This window comes from Podarcis liolepis (genome assembly GCF_965112155.1).
Source record: "Podarcis liolepis genome assembly, chromosome: 8".
Taxonomy (NCBI): domain Eukaryota; kingdom Metazoa; phylum Chordata; class Lepidosauria; order Squamata; family Lacertidae; genus Podarcis; species Podarcis liolepis.
Genome location: NC_139560.1, coordinates 71,881,207 through 71,903,667, shown reverse-complemented (window position 1 = coordinate 71,903,667; position 22,461 = coordinate 71,881,207). Strand labels below are relative to the sequence as shown.

At 41.9% G+C, this 22,461-nt stretch overlaps 1 long non-coding RNA gene across 8 annotated transcripts in view; it reads left to right on the top strand.

The window, feature by feature from the left end:
• The window catches only part of LOC310714429, a 176,835-nt gene that overhangs the window by 1,842 nt on the left and 152,532 nt on the right, over positions 1–22,461 (top strand). For all 8 annotated transcript variants that reach the window (XR_014529749.1, XR_014529750.1, XR_014529751.1 and 5 more), the window contains exon 2: positions 8,421–8,519. This is a non-coding gene — a long non-coding RNA (uncharacterized lncRNA). The remainder of the gene's footprint in view (positions 1–8,420; positions 8,520–22,461) is intronic.

Below are 22,461 nucleotides of genomic sequence, written 5' to 3'. Positions count from 1 at the left end.
TTCACTGATAGCCAGGTGATTCGAGTTTGTGTTTTTTTCAAGGCCTCTTTCAGTATTAATTTGAATCTGCCCTCCTGCAGTTTTTGCAATTCCGTTCCGGGGGGGATCACATCATGTGCTACCCACGATTTCATGGTGCGAGTGAACTTCTGAGACATTCTATGCTAGGGAAAGAAATCTTAAGAGCTGCTCTTCGCGTCATTCAAACCACCATTCAAATAGCCATTCTCATACATCGGGGTGGGGAACCTTTTTAGCGTGACGGCTGCGTTCTTGTCTGGAAAACTTTCCAGAGATGGGTGGGGCCGGAGGCAAAAGTAGCCAGAGCAAATTTTTACTTATGTTCAGTGATCTACTTTCTACACACACACACACACACACACACACACACACAAACACAAACATCCCTCTCCTCCACGCAGAGAAACAAGAACACATTTCTTCTGGGGCAAAAACATGGGCATAAGCCAATGGAGGTGGGACGGGCAGCTGCCCCCCCATCAAGTAAATAAATACTTAACAAAAGTAGAAATAATCAGAATATTTGAAATTGAAATGCTCACATTTGAAGGCAGCCCTGTTTAGGGAAGTTTTTAATGTTTGATGTTTTATCATGTTTTTAATATGTTGGGAGCTGCTCTGGGTAGCTGGGGAGTCCAGATAGGCAGGGTATAAGTACCCCGTATTTTTTGCACCATAACACTCATTTTTTTCCTCCTAGAAAGTAAGGGGAAATGTCTGTGCGTGTTATGGAGGGAATGCCTACGGGTGGCATGCCTACGGATTATCCTCCTCCATAAACTACGTGCGTGTTATGGTCTGGTGCGTGTTATAGAGCGAAAAATACGGTAATAAATTATTTTTATTTTTATTTTTATTTTTATTTTATTTTATCACAAAGAGCATTAAAAGAGCTGAACGTAGCAGACCTAGTAAAAGAAGCAGAACTCTCTTACCCTACCACAAAAAAGGCTCTGCTTGTACCCTGGAGCAGTCATTCAGTACCTTGCAGAGAGTTAAGACCTGCCTAATGTCGACAATGACAGGAGCATCTCAATGGGCTATGCTTACTGAGTGTGCACAGGAAAACTGCATTGGGGGGAAATGGAGAAATTTGACTGCTGAAAAGGTTTTTAGCAAATCCAAGAAAACTTGTTTTAGTTTAGATTTAAAATAAGATGAGAAAAGGTGTGTCCTTTGTATTTTGCAAAATATACTCGTTAACCATAGGGGACACGGGTAGCACTGTGGGTTAAACCACAGAGCCTAGGGCTTGCCTATCAGAAGTTTGGTGGTTTGAATCCCCACGATGGGGTGAGCTCCCGTTGCTCGGTCCCAGTTCCTGCCAACCTAGCAGTTCGAAAGCATGTCAAAGTGCAAGTAGATAGATAGGTACTGCTCCGGCAGGAAGGTAAACGGCGTTTCCGTGCACTGCTCTGGTTCGCCAGAAGCGGCTTAGTTATGCTGGCCCCATGACCCGGAAGCTGTACGCCAGCTCCCTCGGCCAATAAAGAGAGATGAGCGCCGCAACCTCAGAGTTGTCCACAACTGGAGTTAATGGTCAGGGTCCTGTTATGTATTAAGTTGCAGTTCTCACTCAGGGCCACCAGTATGTAAATGAAGGATTGAAAACTGTCCTTCCTGATTGGTTAGCTAGTTGTGAGTTGTTACTGTTTCAAGTTACTTAGTATTATATAAAGCAGCCAGCTAGGCTGCAGTCAGTCTGATTCCAGGAGCAGTTCTAACTGCTGCAATAAAGAGCTGTGAATCCAACAGAGCTGTGTCCTTCATCCATCCTTTTCCACTATTCAACAGGTCCCTTTAAGTTCACCTTTACTCGTTAACCACACGAAAGGTACTCCCTGGTGTTATTATTTTTAACACTCAAGTTTTCAAATGTCTGAAGGTTTTGACAGACAGAAGGTTTCTGAGCACGTGGGGTCAAAAGAAAGTAATTTAAAACAATTGTCATTGAGACATTTCATTCCGAGTCTGCTAGACGGAGCCAGACAGGATGATGGCAGGTGGGTGTCTTCAATCCTGGCTATGCCCATGTGAAGCAGAGCGAGTAAGGTGTGGGGCTTGGGGAGAGGTGTGTGTGATATGGAAAGAGTCCTGAGGACCAGAGAGAGCAGATGGGAGGTTACAGTTGGTCTCTGGGCCTGAGGTTCCCTACCCCTGCCGTACATTCTTAAAACTGGGGAGTCGTGCTGTTGAATATAAGCACCAATTCTTCAGGAAGGTAACACACTATATTTATATATGTGCCAACAAACACACATATATCAGCATTCACATATACAAACAACAATGTAGGTTTGTGGGTATACGGAACTGAGTAGGAAGCTAAGAAGCTTTCTCCGGTAACTCTGAGAACATGTCTTGTTAGTCTTCTTGATACCCATAATGTAAATCCAACAGTTCCCTCACCCTGCTTTTCTGGCCAAGCAGCAACCTCTGAGAACATGTTCTGTACGTCCACCATCATATAAAACAGCCACACACAATAACAATCCAATTGTTTTTCCTTTGAGGAGCCCTTAGGCAAGGCTATGTATCCCACAGTTTGCTTCAGTCTTCTGTTTGCTTTCAGTATGGTTCTCCTTCTAAGTGCCCCCTATGTTCCTGTCCTCTTGTTTTGATCTTCATGTCCATCCCCCCCCCCCCACCTTCAGTTGTGCTGGAATTCAACTTTGACTTCAACATTTTTGTTTCCAGAAAATAGAGTTGGCCCTTGCCTTGGGGGTGTCATAAAAAGGCAGCGAATTTTTAGCTGTTTGATTCATATTTATTGTGTTTTTTGTCCCAAGAAGAGATACTTGTGCGCAGGGCTTTTTTGTTTCTTTCAACCGGAACTCATTGGAACTAAGTTCTAGCACGTTTCAGGTGGGCACCACTGACATTAGAAGAGAAAGCGTGTTCACCTTCATGGAGAGCACATGTTGTGGCGCGGGCTGACAAGACACTCCAAAGTTGTGGGGCGGGCTAGTTGATCATTGACCACTGTTGTGATTGGGCTTCCCTTGTTGTTGGGAAGAAGTTAATGTTGCCATGTTGTGACTGACAGCCAAAAATGTTAAAACTTCCTGCACGAAGCGTAGAGCTTCCTCTTTTTGCTCCGTGCATTGGAATGCCTGTCCCTCCCTCCCTATATTTAGGGTTGTTCGCATTGACCTTGCTATGCCTGTCATGGGGTCGTCTGCTCTTGGGGCAGGGGCCCAGTAGGAATTTTGTCCATCTAGCTGATTGGCTGGAAGCATTTGGTTTTTGCCTACTGTGTAGCAAATCGTCACAACCTGTAAGTTGCAGTTAGGCATTGGTTTATGGTTTGGTTGGTTGAGGGGCATGGATTGGCTGTGCCTGCCCCTCTAATGTTGCTGCTGCAAGGGATTCCGTTAAAGGAATACGGGGCTCACCATTGCTTTTGTCCAAACCCTGTCAAGGGGCTAGGGCCACGCAACAGCCCCTGGTTGCATTTGGGGAGGGCTGAGGGCAGGTTCCCTGCTCCGTGGCTACCCCCAAATGTATTCCCCTTTTCTGACTTTTGCAGGCTTGCGAAATGTCAGTCTGTCCCCCCCAATGGGGGGGGGGCGGGGCAGATAGTCGGAACCAATGCCTAAGCAACCACTCACATTTTTGTATTTAATAAAGTTGTGGCCAAAAAATTATGCCAAAAGCCTTAAACAAAATTAGGTGTGATGTGTGAGTTATTTGGGGTGGCTTGGGGACCTCAACACACAACAAGGGAGGCATTCATGGTGATTTTCAACACCTCTTTTTCTAGAAAAATAGCACTGCCTGGAATCTCCAACTCAGATACCAAAAAAAATTGGTTAGCAGCCTTGTGTACAAAACAACTTGACTTCGTATGTTTGTGTGTCCTCTGCACCCATTAGAGGCTGATCTATCAGGGCAAATGAGGCACTGCTTTTCCAGTCTCAGTTTGCCCTCAGTCAGACCCCCCTTGCTCATCTTCTTACTTACAACCAATCCAGCGTATGGCACTGCCTTTCCAGATTCCTCTTCCTCCATCTCAGTGTTGCCCTTGTAGAATTTAGCAGGGAAGAGGCTAGGAACAAAATCAGAATTAGTTGGCTCTGCCTGTCATTGGCTCTGGCTCCACCTACCTTCCGCACTCACGCTTTCTGCCCTGCTAGCAATGTTAGAAACTCACACATATAAATTAGGCACCAAATGGCTCCTTAAACCAGGGTTGCAGTCAGCCAAATGCATTATAATCTGTATATAAATCCAGGACCAGTGCATGAAGTCAGATTGTTTTAAAATGCACCCTGCACAATTTCCTTCTCCATTCCTAATCTTTACAATAAGAAATGTTGATGTTGTTGCTTAGTCGTTTAGTCGTGTCCAACTCTTTATGACCCCATGGACCAGAGCACGCCAGGCACTCCTGTCTTCCACTGCCTCCCACAGTTTGGTCAAACTCATGCTGGTAGCTTCGAGAACACTATCCAACCATCTCGTCCTCTGTTGTCCCCTTCTCCTTGTGCCCTCAGTCTTTCCCAACATCAGGGTCTTTTCTAGGGAGTCTTCTCTTCTCATGAGGTGGCCAAAATATTGGAGCCTCAGCTTCATGATCTGTCCTTCCAGTGAGCACTCAGGGCTGATTTCCTTCAGAATGGAGAGGTTTGATCTTCTTGCAGTCCATGGGACTCTCAAGAGTTTCTTCCAGCACCATAATTCAAAAGCATCAATTCTTTGGCTATCAGCCTTCTTTATGGTCCAGCTCTCACTTCCATACATCACTACTGGGAAAACCATGGCTTTAACTATACGGACCTTTGCTGGCATAAGAAATGTGGTTTTATTCAAATCCACCTAGATGTAACAGTGGGCACTTTGACACACTATAGCTTGGAAAGCCATTGAATTATTGTAGGATAAATCTTGCCCCTGACTTTTGCCACTGCAAAGTTTCATTTTAAAAAGGAAGCTAATCAAAACAGTGTTTCAAAGAATCCTTTTCAATTTATTTGAAGCCTAATCTTGACTAATGTACATCATGCTTCTTCCACTCTGTCCCCCCCCCCCTCTTCAAAATAACTCCTTAGAGAGTTCTGGTTTTTGCATTAGAATCCTGAAAGCCAGCAGATCCATGCTGCTATCAATTTTCAGTCAGGTAATTGTAATTGTAAGGTTCAAATGAAAAAGACAGTGCTTTGGGCCTTATCGTTTGGGCAGTTGCTCCTTCCTTGCTATAAACTGGCATATCCAGTGTAGGATAGGGACGACCTGAAATAACCTTTCCTTTGTGCCACCTTGTTCAGAGTAAGCAATATGGACAATTTTGGAGGTGGGGAGCAAGGTGGGGATCTGACTTTCAGCACAGCTCTTCCAAGACACAGCTATCAGCTGCCATTTTATTTTCCATAATCCCCTTTGAAAGCCTACCTCACAGCATCGTTCCCAAGGAATTTATGGGAAATAAATATGACCATTCTACCACTGCCATCACAAAATGGAGAGGTGTTCAGGTCATTCTGAAACATCTCTTTCAGACTGGGCTTGACAATTGACTCCTTCAACAACACAATGCTATATCTCTTCAAACTTAATGACCCCAGCCTTTCTCTCCATTGATCTGATCATAAAATGGGTGATCTGTTTCTTTTCTTTTGCTGCTATCTCTTATTTATTAAAAATAAAGAAAAACAAGGTAGGCTAGATCTTTCTTCCACTATCTTCAATAGCTGTTTCATCGTAAACTTCATTGAGATTGGGTTTTGGCCCTATGCAATTCTTTACATCTCTCCCCTCTCTTTCCTATCACTATTTTTAGAACCCAGTTCTGTGGTGGATAGGTTTTCAAGGCAGCATGTAATGTTGTTTAGCTTTGGAACGCAGTATCATTTCATGTGTACTTAGTCCACACCTACACACACTTGAAAAGAGTAAGTAGAGAGCATGCCTTATCGAAAGCTTACTAATGAGGTCTTTTGATACAATACTCCAGATGTTCACATTTTGAAGTGGTTCAAAGAACTCATTAAGTCACACCAATTAGCAGAAAAATACAGCAAATGTGAGATAACTGAATGAAATAAACTGAATGTTTTCCCCCTATATTAAGGAATGCTAGACATCTCCCCCACCCCCTGTTTACTAGCCCATCTGCAAGAAGAAGAAAAAGTAAATGGAAAATGTGAGCCCAGCAGTTGCAGCTTGCTTCAATAGGAGATAATTAAGGCTGCAATTCTACAAAGGCTTACCTGTAGTAAGTCCCATTGGATTGCTGTATCTAATAGGGCCTGTGCTCAAGACACATAATTATACACCTAACCTTGAATCACTATGTTGATGAATTCTGTTGGACTTACATGGTTACTGCTGCTGACACCCCAGATTATTACTGCCCAAGCTGCTCCTGCTCAGAATCTGTTGTGTAAAAAACAAGCTGGCTGCTGATGTCCAATATCTATCCCCCCCCCCCAGTTTTTCTCACATCTCTCTGCTTTAAGAGGCAAATGTACTGTGCTGTGTTGCAGACATAGCTGATGACGAGCTGCAATGATGCTTCACTGCTTGGCTTACTGCCCTTCCTAAATCTCTGACCGAACCCTTTACTTTTTTGATCGCCAGATTGACAACATGCTTAAATACTTTGTATAAAATAGAAACATAACACAACGAAACATTATTTTGATTGCCGTCTATTAACTGATGCCAGTTTTGTACCCTTGCCCAGATTGCACCCATATTGAGTGCTGCTGTTTGCTCCAAGTCAATCACACGGCTGTATTTCTGTTCCAGTTAGGGACATGAAAAAGCAATTTGCACTAGTCCTCTGTTTGGAAAATTAACAGAGACTCTTGCATTTATTTTTCCTTGGATGCCTGGAAATATTTATTTTTAAGGAAATAGAATGTGCTGGATCCAGACTTAGAAAAAATCAAGACAGTTTTTGCAGATTCCTCCTTCTCTGTGCAGCCCCCTTTGTCCCCAAAAGAGTGATTCTGGAGCATTAGGAAAGGACTGGCAAAGTGAGACTCAGTGAAGATACTTCTAGCAGGGAGACTTTTCTGGACCCCAATCTCTTCAGCAAATGGAGTTAGTCCTTTTGTTTGAGGTGGGGCAAGTCCCCATCCAGATTCCATTGTAATCATCTACTTTCTGAAAAGAAGAAGAAGAAGAAGAAGAAGAAGAAGAAGAAGAAGAAGAAGAAGAAGAGAAGTAGGAGTTTGGATTTGATATCCTGCTTTATCACTACCCGAAGGAGTCTCAAAGCAGCTAACAATCTCCTTTCCCTTCCTCCCCCACAACAAACACTCTGTGAGGTGAGTGGGGCTGAGAGACTTCAAAGAAGTGTGACTGACCCAAGGTCACCCAGCAGCTGCATGTGGAGGAGTGGAGACACGAACCCAGTTCCACAGATTACGAATCTACCACTCTTAACCACTACACCAGACTGGCTCTCAGGGGTCATTGACGGTGTGGAGGTGGGTTAATATAAAGAGATACAGAATTCAAGATATTCACCTATTTAACTTGGGGAAGGGCCATAGCTCAGTGCTATGAAGAAGGTCCTACGTTCAGTCCTCAGCATCTCCCAGTAAGACTGGGAGAGAAACCATCTCTGAAACCCTGGACAGCTGCTACCAGTCAGTGTAGACAACACCCAGGGAGATGTGTGACGGGTCTAACTTAGACTAAGGCAGCTAGGTCCTTCCAATAAGTTGCCATGGAGAAGAGTTGACATCACCGGAGCAGTGAACTAATTCATTAATCCAGTTAGCTGCAAACCCTAATATACAGTTGCATGCATCTACGTATAAACAGGTCTCCTGACTTAATTTTGCTGTGAAACATTGGAGGAGCATGCATTCTTGGATGGAATCCTGAAATGAAACATTAATACAAAGGATGACAAAACACACAGGATATTCACCTTCAAAATAGAATTTGTAAGCAAATAATATGGAGTCACACATAGCAGCCATTCCATCAGGCTATAGCAGAGTGGGAGACATGACCACAATGTCCTTTCATGAGCTCAGCTGAGAGACCAGGAACTTTTGGCTTCTTCTTTGCATGAATTTCCCTCCCATTGCAGTTGGCCATTACAATAACTGTGTATTAAAACAAGAGGCAAATTTTGTTCGTTTTTTTCCTCCTCCTCCCCCCTCCTGATCACTTTACCTTTTGTGCTGTGCCTTTTAGATTCTAAGCTTTTAGGTTGGGGCTGACTTGTTAATAATGTTAACAGAATGCCCTGGGAGGACTTATTATATTATTTTTGTTTTGTTGAAGTGTGGGGCAAAAAATGCTTCAGCTAGCTAAATAAATTTGTCTGCCTTCTACAGCACAGTTTCATTTCGTCATAAAGCACCACAAAAATAACACACATTCCGTTTCCTGTTTCCCTACAAAAGGGACAAATAATTCAGTTTCGTTTCTTTCAGTGGCTGCTATGGCATTACGATTTACCTGAAGTGGCTGGATTAGGTCAAGAGTCTCAAAAGTAACAACAGCTTTGGAAAACTCTATTGCACATGAAAAAGGTATTGAGATGGCTAGAGAATCTCTGCTAGCTGAGGGTAGGCGAACAATGTTTTTAGCAGCATACAGCTCCTCTCATCTCACACTTGTAAGCTACGAAGGTCTTGTGGAATCTCACAGCTATAGCTCCATCAAGAAAGCAGGTTTTTCTATTTGTGCATGGTTTGAAGTGCTGAAACACACACAAAAGCATGACTGATGCCCAGATCTGGGACTCACTGACATTGTTTCCTTCATATTTACTACAAAGAATGCTTGCTTCTCATCTATTTTCATATCTTGACAGTTCCTAGAAAGGGTTCTGCTACTAAAAATATTCTGGTGTCTTTACTCGGGGAAGGGAATGTCAGTTTGCATTTCTTAGTACAGAAAGTATTGGTCTGATGTGTAGAGATCTTTCCAATTCTAATTAATTCAAGAGGGTTCTGGAAGCTTCTCTGTATGAAAGAAGCAAGCAGAAGGTTTGTGATGTTTGGGTTATTCCTTCTGAGAAGCTGGGTACAGCTGGCTTCAACTGGTTCTCTTATCTCTTCTGTCAAGGTTATACTGACTATAATAAAAGTCAGCAATATCAAAAGCAACACAATGGCCAGAAACAATTACAATGTGAAAAACTTTATGGAATAATGCAAAAATAATAAACAGAAGTCTCTGAAAGTCCTTAAATGTATCACGGTGCCAGACTTTACCTCCTGGCGGAGAACAAGCTGTGAAGCTTTGTATAATCAGCAAATGACCAATTCTGATGTCCAACTCTGAACTCTGCTGAACAGTGTTTCCGGATAACAACTACTGTTTCATTGAATTCTTCATCAGCCAATTAGTTCAACACTTGTAAGTAGAAAGATATGTGATTTTTTTCATTAACTGAAAATAAAATATTCAAACGATGACCTGCACATGCATAACAAATTCAAATAGTGTAGAAATTATAAACTGTAACATTAAAAAGTTACATACCCAATCTTTTTTCGGTTATTTATATTTGTGGGGTTTTTTCATTCCCCCCCCCTTTTTCTGTTTTTGTGCATCATTTTGTTTTGTGGTTTGTGTTATCATTGTGGAAAATCTAATAAAAAAATTATCAAATGTTGGTATATAGCGAGGCCACATTCAGAGCAGCTAGAACCATAGTGTCAGTGACTCTGGTCTGCTCTATGTAAATATCCTGGTGAATCCTTGGCAAACTGTTGAAGAAAAAAGTCTAAGTACTTTGCTGTGGTTTCCAAAATGGAACCCGATCCCAATATTATAGGCCTGCCTGGGGGAGAATGAATGTCCTTGTGGATCTTAGGAAGGCAATAAAAAACTGGAATGCGAGGAAACGGAGGTAAAAGGAACTCAAAAGTGTGTTTATCAATTACATCAGTGCAATAAGCTTGCTGTAGGACACGGGTGGCACTGTGGGTTAAACCACAGAGTCTAGGACTTGCAGATCAGAAGGTCAGTGGTTCGAATCCCCGCGACAGGGTGAGCTCCTGTTGCTCGGTCCCTGCTCCTGCCAACCTAGCAGTTCGAAAGCACATCAAAAGTACAAGTAGATAAATAGGTACTGCTCCGGCGGGAAGGTAAATGGTGTTTCCATGCGCTGCTCTGGTTCACCAGAAGCGGCTTAGTTATGCTGGCCACATGACTCAGAAGCTGTATGCTGGCTCCCTCACCCAGTAATGCAAGATGAGTGCCGCAACCCCAGAGTCAGCCACGACTGGACCTAATGGTCAGGGGTCCCTTTACCTTTACAGGACTTCCTTTAAAATGGCAACTATAGAATCTGTAGGATCTTTAGAAATTTTCAGGTAAAACCGTGAATCAGATAACAGTTATATGGCCTCCACTACATATTGATGTCTGTTTTGAATGACAATTCGACCTCCTTTGTCCACAGGCTTTATGACAATGTTAGTCATTCAAAAGATCTTTCAAACTCTGACTTGGATAAATTATCCTTGATTTTGGGACCCTTCTTTTCTAATTTTTCTAAATCTTGTATAATCAACTGGTGAAATAAAGAAATAGATGGATTCGTGTTAGCTGGAGCAAATGAAGATTTTGGTCTAAATTGACACATTACTGGGTTACTGGTTCCAAACATGTCACACACTTTTATGTTTCGTATAAGTTTAAGCAGGTCGACCCTGGTCTGAAAAGCATTATAAGAAGGTTTTGGAACAAAGCCAAGTCCCAATTGTAAAGTTTGCAATTCATTAGTAGATAAAGTGTGCAATGAATTATTAACAATTAAAATTTCCTCCTTGTCCGGGAGCGACTGCCCCTTCGAAAATCCTCTCTACCAAGTGCTGCACCCTGTCTCTGTGGGAGGGGATGTAAGGAGACGTGTTGGTCTCCAACGTCTGACTGGGACGATAAACTAGATTGACTAGTGGACCTGCTGCCAGTATGAGGCTGGGACTGACGGGACTATAATAAAAGGCCAGAAGGAGCCTGGGATTCAATTTCTCTTTCTTTCTCTTTTCCTCCTGGTGTAGTGTTCTGTACACAGTATGCTATATTGTTAAGGTTTAGACTCATTATAAATTAAGTCTGCTGCATCTACATTTCTTATGGATAGTGCCAATCCTGAATGTATTGGATTTGTCACCATTATGCTCATTTGCGTTCAGTATCAGTGAAGCACTGCTGGATGAAATACTATTGCCTCTGGTTCATGTTTTTGGAATCCTGCAATGTGCTTAAGTTGTTACTCTGCTAACTATACATTAGAATCTACTCTGGATCAATATTGAGCAGAATTTCAATGAGATGAGGTAATGGCAGCTTAACTTTCACGGTGTATTAAATGCATAACCGAATAGCTTCCATCCTGGTTGCAAATTGTGTACATTGTAGGGATTGACTAAACGGTCCATTTTGGTTTGGTTTGGTTTCTCATTTTTCCACATCTGTTCACATTTCCCCCCCTTTAAAATCTTCATGGAAATTTGCCAACATTATAGTGTGCATTTCTACTAATAGACACATCCAGTATAGTTTAATATACACATTTATTGCCAAAAATACCCCCAATACTCATTTTCTTATGCTATTTTCAGGAATATATGAAATAATCATCATCCTCATCCTGTCTTTATTTCTCAGTTCATAGAGCATGAGACTCTTAATCTCAAGTTCATGGCCATTTAATAGTGAATTTTTGACAAAATAGAGAGGTGTTGTTGTTTTTTTGGATTATCATAAAAGATGCTGGAGGAAATGATTGACAATAGGACCCACAAAGCAGAGGAGGCAAGTCCAAGAGATTCCTTGGAGTCTTGTGTTTATGTTGTAAGATGGACACGTGACTGTAAAATTTTAATCTGAAAAACCAAATAAATAAATTAAAAAGTAATAATAATCTCAGGTTCATCTGTTCAAGCCCCACATTGGGCAGAAGATTCCTGCATTGCTGGGGGTTCGACCAGATGACTCCTGTGGTCCCTTCCAATTCTACAATTCTGATTCCCAAGTAATCCACTGGAATTAGACACATCCATTAATTTCTGTATGTCTATTCTGTATCAGACTAGCATTGAATACAACCCACTGCTGAGATTTGGGGAAAAAACACACAGGCCTTTTCTGCTGTGGTTCCCTGCTTGTGGAATGCTCTCCTCAGGGAGGCCTGCCTGCCTGCCAACATCATTTACTTATCTTTAGGCAACATGAAAAAAACATTTATTTTTCCACAGGCATTTGGCTTTTAGTTATCTGTGGCCTCCTTGAGTGGGAGGGACTTTTTAATCCAGCTTTTTAAAGATAGAATTGTCTTTTAGAATTTTATTTTTTTCCTTTTATGTCCGTTTTATGTAAGTGTTTGTTTGTTTATACATTATATGTCGCTTTGAATTACCCAGGTAAAGGAGCAAACCATGAATCTAATAATAAATAAATAAGATCCAGCGCAGAAATTGGTGTAGGTCCATATAGCATTGTATAGTCAAAGTAGCCTTTGCTGGTCAACAGAATAGGTCTGTGCCTTGGAGTGGAGGACAAAACTTGTTCTTCTTAGCATCCTGGTAATTCTGTGCTTTGCTGCTAGAATAATCTGGTACATGGCCCAAAGGTGAATATAACTTGAATGCTTGTATGAAAAGGAGGGCCTTGGGGATACACTGATTGGGTTAGATTAAAGGTAAGCATTTTCACTTTCAGAACTTGGCAGGATTTGGTTAGGCTGGTGTCAGGGAACTGACATCAGAGCTAGAGGCGAAGGGAAGGCTCTCAAATGATGCTGGAGAAGGGACCAGCAGGGAGAGAGGCAGCTCCGCAGATGGGGAAGCAAATCAGCGCAACACCAGGGATATAGAGGGGCTGATGGGGGAATCGGCGAGAGGGCTCCAGGACTCTTCACCGGACACCAGCGGGGAGAGCACGGGTCCTCCGCTACCCACGCCCACCCTGCGCAGAAGACCTCCGCGCAGAGAGAGTAGGAGGAGACTGGGTGTCAAACAACTTTTATGTTGGAAAAGATTTAACAAACGCCCACTGACGGATTCTGCTAGTGACTGAGGCAGCCAAGTGAAGGGCTGCCCAGACTGAAAGGTTTAGCAAGGCAACAAAGCCTGGAGAGGCGGCAACTTACGCACGAGCAACCCATACACATTACAGCTGGCAACCACACTGTAGGGACAAAGCGTAAATTATGCTTGAGAGTTCATCAGATTTTCAAACCTATCATAGTCATAAATGCAGGAATCCCCACGACGGGGTTAGCTCCTGTCAACATAGCAGTTTGAAAGCATGCCAGTGCAAGTTGATAAATAATTACCGCTATGTTGGGAAGGTAAATGGCATTTCCATGCGCTCTGGCTTCCGTCATGGTGTCCCGTTGTGCCAGAAATGGTTTGTCATGCTGGTCACATGTCCCACATGTCTGTGGACAAACGCCGGCTCCCTCGGCCTGAAAGAGAGATGAGCGCCACACCCCATAGTCACCTTAGACTGGACTTAACCGTCCAGGGGTCCTTTACCTTTTTACCTTTTAAAAGCAGGAGACTCAAGAGGTTTTCTTTCCCTAGAAAAATTGGGAAGATGAGAGTCTTGATTCTGATCTTTATCTTGAATGACAGGATACCCTGTCTTACAGTTTGCATGCAGCAATGCATGAAGAATGTTTTGTAGCGCTAGATTAGTTTTTCTTTTTAACGGCTCATTTTAAAGGGTGTTCATGGTGTCATTGTGTAAGGGTGTTCAGCTACGGTGTTCTGATCAAGACAATAACATGGAAATCACCCAGAGAGGAATTTTCACAGGATCTACTCTCATCACACAGAAGCACCATAGGACTTTGGAGCAAAGGGTCTCAGACCTTCTTTGACTTTGTCCACACCTCTTATTTCCAGCTTGTGATCACTGATTCTCTTTGGAAAGAGTCCTTTGATTTGTTCATTTCTATTTTTGAAATTCTACTAGTGGAATATATGTGCATTCCATTTTGAAGTTTCAGTATTAGTCCTTCTTTAGGAAAAAAAGGTAGAATACTGTTTAGTTTCAGCCTAGATTGTTCATTCACATTACTGTATTGGCTCGAATATAAGCCACACTCCCCCCCCCCCCTTCTGACCATGAAAAGTTAAAGTGCTGCTTAAATTCGCGACCTTACAAAAATTGGCTTTTACGATATCGCTGCTGAAATGGACATACGGTAAAACAGAACAAGTGTGAATGCCTGCAGAATTTTAAGGGAGCGACTTATATTCGGGTATTGTCTTTTTTTCTCTCTCCCCCCTCCCTGAATTTTAAAGGTGCAGCTTATATTCAGGCCAATAAGGTTTTTGTTGGGGGGGGGCGTATTTCTATAGTGGCGAATGAGAGTCATCATAATTTGTAGAAGTACTATTTTACTGAGAGAACAGAACCTTTTAAAATTAAGTTTCTCTTTCTTTGCAGCTTCAGAAACAAAATAAAACCATAGATCTGCATATTGTTACTGCGTGTGTAGAATGTTATGGACTATGATGGAATCATGATTGTGTAGGGTTAAAGTTTGGTGTAAAGGGCCACTTAGGTTCATTTAGGAGTGAGTTAATCTTGATAACCCCCCTCTTTGGACCCAGATGATGGTTTGGTTGCTACACAACTGCTGTGACTCCCAGGGCTCCTCCACCCAGCTGCAGTCCTATGGTTTCATTTGTGTCTGGGTCCAATTTGCTGAATCAGTTGGTATCATGATCTCTTTCTCTTTTTCTGGAGTTGGCACCAGACTGGGGAAGGGTGATCAAGAGAATGATTGAACAGTAGACATTGTGCTTTTTCCTTTCTTGCTGCATAGTGGTATTCGGAGTTGAGGTTTTTATGTTCATTTATTGCCGTGTACAGGTAGACTTATTGAGACAATTGCTTTAGGGCTGTAGTAATCTCTCTCTCCCTCTCTCTCTCTCTCTCTCTCACACACACACGGAGGGGGGTGTTCCCCCAGTTCCTTTGTTTTCAGAAGATAAGGACTACTTCTCAACTCATTTATAACAATACATTTTTGGAATCAACACCAGGCATGAATTACCTCTGTCCTGGGTGTCTTCTCATATATATCTATATGTATATCTATCTCTGGGTGGAGCAGATCCCGTTCGCAACCAGAGGTACCGCTGTATTCTGACGTAGTCTGTCTCTGAATCTGGAGGTCCCATATAAGATTTTTATGCATTTCATTCTTCTTGTTTAAAAAGAAGTGTGCTTGTTTATCTGCACTTGATAATATAGAGGAGAGGCCATAGATCTGTAGGAGAGCATGTTTAACAAACAGATGTCTAGAAGTGAAATTCTCAGATTCCCTGGAAGTAAAGCTGATTAAAAAAACACACAACAACTATGGATTTGAGACCTTGGACAGTGAGCTGTAGACCAGAGAGTTGCAGACTAGAAAGAGTCAAGTTCTTACAGGATTAGGGCAGCAGCTATACTGCATTGCTTAAATTCCTAACAACTTTGCAACTTAGCTCAACCTACTGCGCCCCCTGGATCCATCTATTGTTAATTCCATCTACTGTGCCCCCACTTTTTCCTGCTGCCACCTGCTATACTTTCTGCCCTGCTGATATAAATGGGTGCCAGCAGCCTCCTTGTTTAGTAACAAGAGGTTTATCTTTTTAAAAACAAAAAACCCCAAGGAAAGCTGATGCCCTGTTTGAATTGAATTGAATTGAATTGGAAAAAACAACAACCAAACCCCCACCTCACCCCCACTGTATCCAAGGCACAGCTTGAGTCAAATGAATGCTTTAGTTGGAGCCAAAATGACAAAAGACCAGTGACTGGGCTGTCTGTTGCCATATTCATGCTTTTATTTAAAACCTTCATAATGACAATAATTGCTGGTGCATTTATAAAAGCAGCGTCTGAGTGCTTTCTGATTATGTGGGATGCTTGTAGATATGAATAAGGTTGATGGACATGCTGTTCTTTAACATGTTATTCCCCTCTTCCCATGTATTTGTCATATTTGTGAAATACAGTGGTACCTCGGGTTAAGAACTTAATTCATTCTGGAGGACTGTTCTTAACCTGAAACTGTTCTTAACCTGAGGTACCACTTTAGCTGCCGCACAATTTCTGTTCTCATTCTGAAGCAAAGTTCTTAACCCGAGGTATATTTCTGGGTTAGCAGAGTCTGTAACCTGAAGCGTCTGTAACCTGAGGGACCACTGTAATGCCAGAGGCAATCCAATGGCAGGATCCGCTGGGAGGAGCAGTTTAGGATGCAGTGAATCAGCCAGAGATGCAATGGAGTAACCTGCTCATCTCACCTCAGTGTAGGAAGCCGGTGTAGGTCCCGAAAAAGAGATGTTCCTGGTGGTACCAGATAGTGGGGGGCAAAGAGGCTGGATCTTATGTCCATTCAGCTCAATTGTATGACCTGGCAACATGACACAGAACAATATTTTAAGGAAGTCTTCCCTCTTCCAGGCATGTGTTTAATGTAGGAGAGGCCGAGCTAGTGTAAACAGAAACTGAGCAGGAAAAGCCAACAGTCTCTCCTACATTGTGGATTTCTTAGGGATGTATTTCTTATAGGCACCAACATTGGTGACCCATGCCATGTAACACGGGCAGTATCAAAAACATGGCCTACTCAGCCGGACAGGCAGTGATTGGGTGCAACACATGATGCCCTCCCTTTATGACTTACAGTCCTCTTTCATCCAGGTGTTTGCTTGTGGGAGAAATATAGGGCTTGGCAGGGGGGGACGGACATGAAAAACAAATGTAATGAATAAAGTAATAATTATACTGAACCAACACAGGCAATGCAGATGAGGCCTATTGTGAAGTGCCTCTTGACAGCAGGCTCCTAGCAACCTCTTCTTCATTTTGCCTTCTCTCTCTCTCTCTCTCTCTCTCTCTCTCTCTCTCTCTCGAACAAGGAGCCATGTGAAATGGCTCCCAGTTGTAAGAAAAACCAAGTGAACTGAATCTCTTTATTTTATTGCCAACAGACTTGTAAGCTGTAACTTCTGAAACAGCACTTAATCCATAAAGCTAAGTCCCTGCGATTTATTCTAGCCTAAGTATTTTCATGAAGAACGTTTCTTTAAATCTAGATGAGGGCAGATGTAACTCTAACCAAATTTTAATGTGCTTGGAACAATTGTCCTTGTGCTAACTCAGCTATGAATTTCTCTTTCAAACCTCTCTCTCCAACGATTCATTCACACAAAATGAAGGTGTGAGAGCCAAACGTGGTAGAAAGATCATAACTTTGTTGACCAACAAATCTGGGGGTCTGCAAAAATAGCCTCGACAAGCATGCCGGAAGAACCACTTTGACCCATATACACTAGCCAGATCACTGCCTAATGTACACATTTGCATTTTTCATATGCATATTGTATTCATTATTCCCCTAAAATGTGCAGATATTTTTAAAACTCAAATTGCATAGCAAAATACAGAGACATACTTACATAGATAACTGGGTATCTTCTGATCCACATGTAAGTCTAGTGCCAACTGAATCTTGTTTGTTTAACTTTTAAAAGCCTACCACACAAATTTCTACTTCATCCTAATACAGATACAATGTTCCCTTCTCATCTGCGAACACTCCACAGGCTCACTTTCCCTCTCATCCATTCTTTTAACTCCTTTCCACTTGCTGATACTCAAAGCTTGATCAGTTGTTTATTGTCTCTCGTTCCCTCTCCTCTTTCTGTGCCCCTACCCCTTCTCAACTGAATATGTGATGAACTTTCCCTGTGCCCCCTCCCCAGACCTAAAATCTTCTGTGGAGGGTTGCCCAACAGAGGGCATACACAGTTCTGGAGGGGAGATGAGATGAGGGGAAAGTTCCATTCCACTAGCATATGTCATAAGGGTTAGCATTCAACAACAACATTTGAAGCCACCATTTCCCATTGCCTATGTTGAAGATTCAGGTCTACACTGAATCTTTAACGCTTCATTCCATTAAATTCCTGCTGCATCATCATCATATTCTTTCTCCATCAGTTGAAGCTCCCCCAAAAGTTGTCTGTATTCCATACTGGAGCATACCGTCAGAAGAAAAGAAAAAGAAAAAGAAGCACCCTAAAACACTTCCTACAGTGGTACCTTGGTTCCCAAATGACTTAGTTGTCGAACAAATCAGCTCTCGAACACTGCAAACCCGGAAGTGTTCCGGTTTGTGAATGTTTTTCGGAAGCCAAACATCTGCTGCTTACGCAGCTTCCGATTGAGTGCAGGAAGCTCCTGCAGCCAATCGAAAGCTGCGCCTTGATTTTTGAATGGTTTCGGGAGTCGAATGGACTCCCAGAATGCGTTAAGTTCGAGAACCAAGGTAGCACTGTATATAAATTTATTTGCTGGTGCATCAAAATTTCAGATGGGGCTTCATAAAGTCTGCTGTGCTGAAATCTGTGTCTCTGGCCTACTATTTATCCCCTCTCCACATGCACATGTACTTTACTAAGGTGGCAAAAAACAAAACAAAAAACCCCCAGCCTGGATTACAGAAATGCTAATTACCTCTGTATAATTGGAATGACTGATTGTATCTGCGTCGCTTCAAAGCTTGCCGGCTTCTTAGAAGAAAATAATAAGAGAGTGTATTCTGGCAGTGATTGTTTCAAAATGGTGCGGGCTGTTTAGGGTGGCAATTGCTGTGCCTTTAAGACTGGAATTACTGCAGGTTAAATTGTATCTTAAAATGCTGACAACTAAATGGAAAACTTTTATAGCTGGCAATGAAAAATTACATGGAATTATTCAAGGGGCTTTTTTTTAAAAAAGATAACTTTAAAAAATGCCTAGGAGAAGATCTATTTGAAATTTTGCCATTTCCTACATCCTCCTAGGACCTTTTTTTTTTTTTTTTTTTTACTCTCTCTGTAATCAATGAGAGGATTTTCATATACTTAGGCAGGTTTAAAATCAGGCCTCTGAAATGTTTCTATGGTGACTGAGCAATGTTGCACTGGGAGTCGTAGTTGGATTATCGTTTTAGGCAAGTAATAGAAGAAGTGACCCATTCACTTTGAGGGTCCATTTAACCTAAAAGTCAATTAAAAACACATAGGGTTTTTTAAAAAGGAAGAAAAGGAAGCCATTATAAGTAGCCCACATACCTATTCTTTAAATGCCTTTCTGAAAGTCTTTTTTAAAAAACAAAACTAAACTCGATTTTATTTTATTGCACCTCAACGTTTTGTTTTCATTAAATCCAACGGCAAATCTAGTCACAAATCTTACCAAATGTATGGGGCATATCTCCAACACCAAGCCAAGACTCCTAATATGATGGCCAGTGTCAGCCAGAAGCAAATGGCAGCTACAGGAGTATTAAGGGGACTTTATGGGCAGGATCCTACCAGGGATGTGTTAAAGAGCACTGAGAAATTCCTTGAGCTTCAGCGAAACACTTTTAGCTTCTCTCATAATTTCTTGATTTGCTTCACCTCCCAAAGTTCGCTACCTGTGGGAAACAAATGACTGCTCTTTTTCAAAATTCTAAGACCTATAAAACATCTTGGGCCTGATGAAATTTGACCTTAGCACTTCTCAGAAACTGCTGTAGGCTGCCAAATTTATAAATTAGGAGGTTTGAGATATCGGAATAGACACATGTGTCTCATGTTGTCATAACACTGAAGCACTAAAGTTTCCCCAAATTAATTCAGTGCATGATGTTTTGTTTCATAATTACCATTCGCATAATGTGTCCTTCTGATTCCACTTAGCTCTCCATCTTCCTCATTCAATTCTTTCTCATTCCCTAAGGTGTCGCACACATCTGTGCAACTTTCTACGGTCTCCCCTAGCTTTCTCCTGCCAGCACCTTGAGAAAGTGTTTTTGTGAGCTGAGTTTTTCTCTGTCTCTCTCCTTGTGATTTGAAAGGTCAATACAGAAATGTCTGCAGCTGTGAAGCATGGGAAGATGGAAGCCGTATGAAACAAGAGTTCTTCTGAAATTGACTGACAGGCCTTGTGGATAATGATCCACATCCCACAGTGCTAATGGTTGTGTTCCTTTGGTTTAAAGCAAAGCCAAAGAAAACAGGCCCAGTATTGTAATGTATGAGTTCATTTAGGTCACACGGCAAGAGCAGAAAGATCAAGGGTTGCTTTGCAGCCTTTATAACTTAGGTGAGCAAAATGATGATTGAATAGACCTGTGCTTTTATTTTTCCGCCACGGATGCCAATATGTGAAAAAAGGACTTGCACAGCTCCCCTGTGACCCCATGACATGTAGAGAAACCCCGTGCATCTTTTAAGTGGCCAGGAGGTAGGCTTCAGTTAGGCATGCCAGGGAATTCTGTTGAAAACAAAAAACATAGGTGAACATTTCTGATGTATACTTACTCATTTCTTGTTCAGAATGGAAATCAATCCAACAAACACAATTGGTATTCACTGTTGTCACCTTCAGTCTGCAAATAGTATGTAATTGATTTTGTTTCTTACGTCATCCTGTTTGAGATCTGTTTCCTTTGCCTAACCGAGGGCAGCAAAAAAAACAATGTTTTTGAACTGATGAAGGATGAACTGCAGCAGAATGGAAAAGGTAAAAAGGTATAGAGACCCCTGACCATTAGGTCCAGTCGTGGCTGACTCTGAGGTTGTGGCACTTATCTCACTTCATTGTCTGAGGGAGCCGGCGTACAGCTTCCGGGTCATGTGGCCAGCATGACTAAACCGCTTCTGGTGAACCAGAGCAGCGCACGGAAACGCCGTTTACCTTCCCACCAGAGCGGTACCTATTTATCTACTTGCACTTTGACGTGCCTTCGAACTGCTAGGTTGGCAGGAGAGCAGAACGGAAACAGTGCTGCTAATTTCAACAATAGTTACTTACAGTTCCCCATACAGTGATACCTCAGGTTACGGACGCTTCAGATTACAGATTCCGCTAACCCAGAAATAGTACCTTGGGTTAATAACTTTGCTTCAGGATGAGAAGAGTAATTGCACGACAGAGGCACGGCGGCATCGGGAGGCCCCATTAGCTAAAGTGGTACTTTAGGCTAAGAACAGTTTCAGGTTAAGATCGGACCTTCAGAACGAATTAAGTTCTTAACCCGAGGTACCAATGTACTTAGCTGGAGCACAATGAATGGTGCAAAATAATCAAACAAATCCTTCTGTTTGTTTTCATCATATAATCAGATCTTAGCTAAACTTTTGCCACAAATTCGAATTAGGCATATTTGCTGCAGGATCTCACCTCCCCAATTCATTTATAATATGGCTTTAAACAAGTTTATCTCCTCTGACTTTAAAAGTCCAAGCCTATGGCTGTCCACTCAGAAGTTAAGTTCCACTGAGTCAATAGAAACTAGAAGTGTAGTCAAAAAGATGTTTACTGAGAAGTAAATTGTGTTGAATTCATTAGGTCTTAGAACAAGTGGGTTGGGATTGGCACTTGAGGCTGCATTCCTACATGCACTTACTAGGGAGCAAATTCTCTTGAGTGTAGTGAAACCTTCACTTAATAAGCATGTATATTATTGCATTGTTGCTTTCTGGTAAGTATAGGATTGCAGCCTATAACTAGTTTTGTATATGGTTAGATAAATCTTGCCCCTGAATGGTAAGGAGTTCATTTTGGTAACCAAGTGAAAAAGAAGGCAGGATTTCTGCATCTTTATTACTTGTAGAAGAGGGAAGTTCAGCAGAAGTCTATATTTGTGAAGTAGTCCTCATAAATTCCTTTTAAAATGTTGTTTAAATTGATTAATACAGCTACAGGAGTGTGTGTGTGTGTGTGTGTGTGTGTGTGCTGCAAATGACAAAGGAAAGTGCATATGGTCAAATATTGTCATGGGATTTATCATTCCAAAACGCTGCCCCGTAGTCCATTTTTGTATGAATTTGTTCTGTATTGTCCTTCCTTCTCAAATTTGGACATTATATCCTAGTTTCAATGAAGTCACAGTGACCCAGATTCTACAAAATCAATCTGACTAAGGCAGAGCAATAGATGTCCTCTAGTAAGAAGTAATAGGCATCATGCCACTCTTATTAACCAATGCTGTGTCCCACATTTTTTTGGCCCATGCTCCATCCATTTGTAAGAAAAGAAATTTTATTCAAAACTTATCAAAAGGGAGAGAAAATTTGTCAAATTTCCTTGGGTGGGGTGCAATGTTTCTGTTGTGCTTTCCTAACTTTCAAGATAGCCCAGGGACATTTGTGTGAATGCTTTCTTTAATTCTACAACAACAACAGCAGCAGCAGCAGCAACAACAGCAAAACTTCCCAAAAAACATCACACAAAAACGACTCTCTTTTGGCCTTACACTCTGCAGCCTTCCCAGGTACCGTTACTTCCTGTAAATGCCATGACATCTAGAACTGGGTTTTCCTATAAACATAGGAAGCTGGGGAGGCTGTCAATTGTGTAACTAACACCACATATATTAAGTCTTTGTATTTTTACAAGAAATCCATGTGGAAGGAAAGCCAAGCATTTTTCTTTTAAAAATAAAATCAGGAAGGGAACCAATATCAG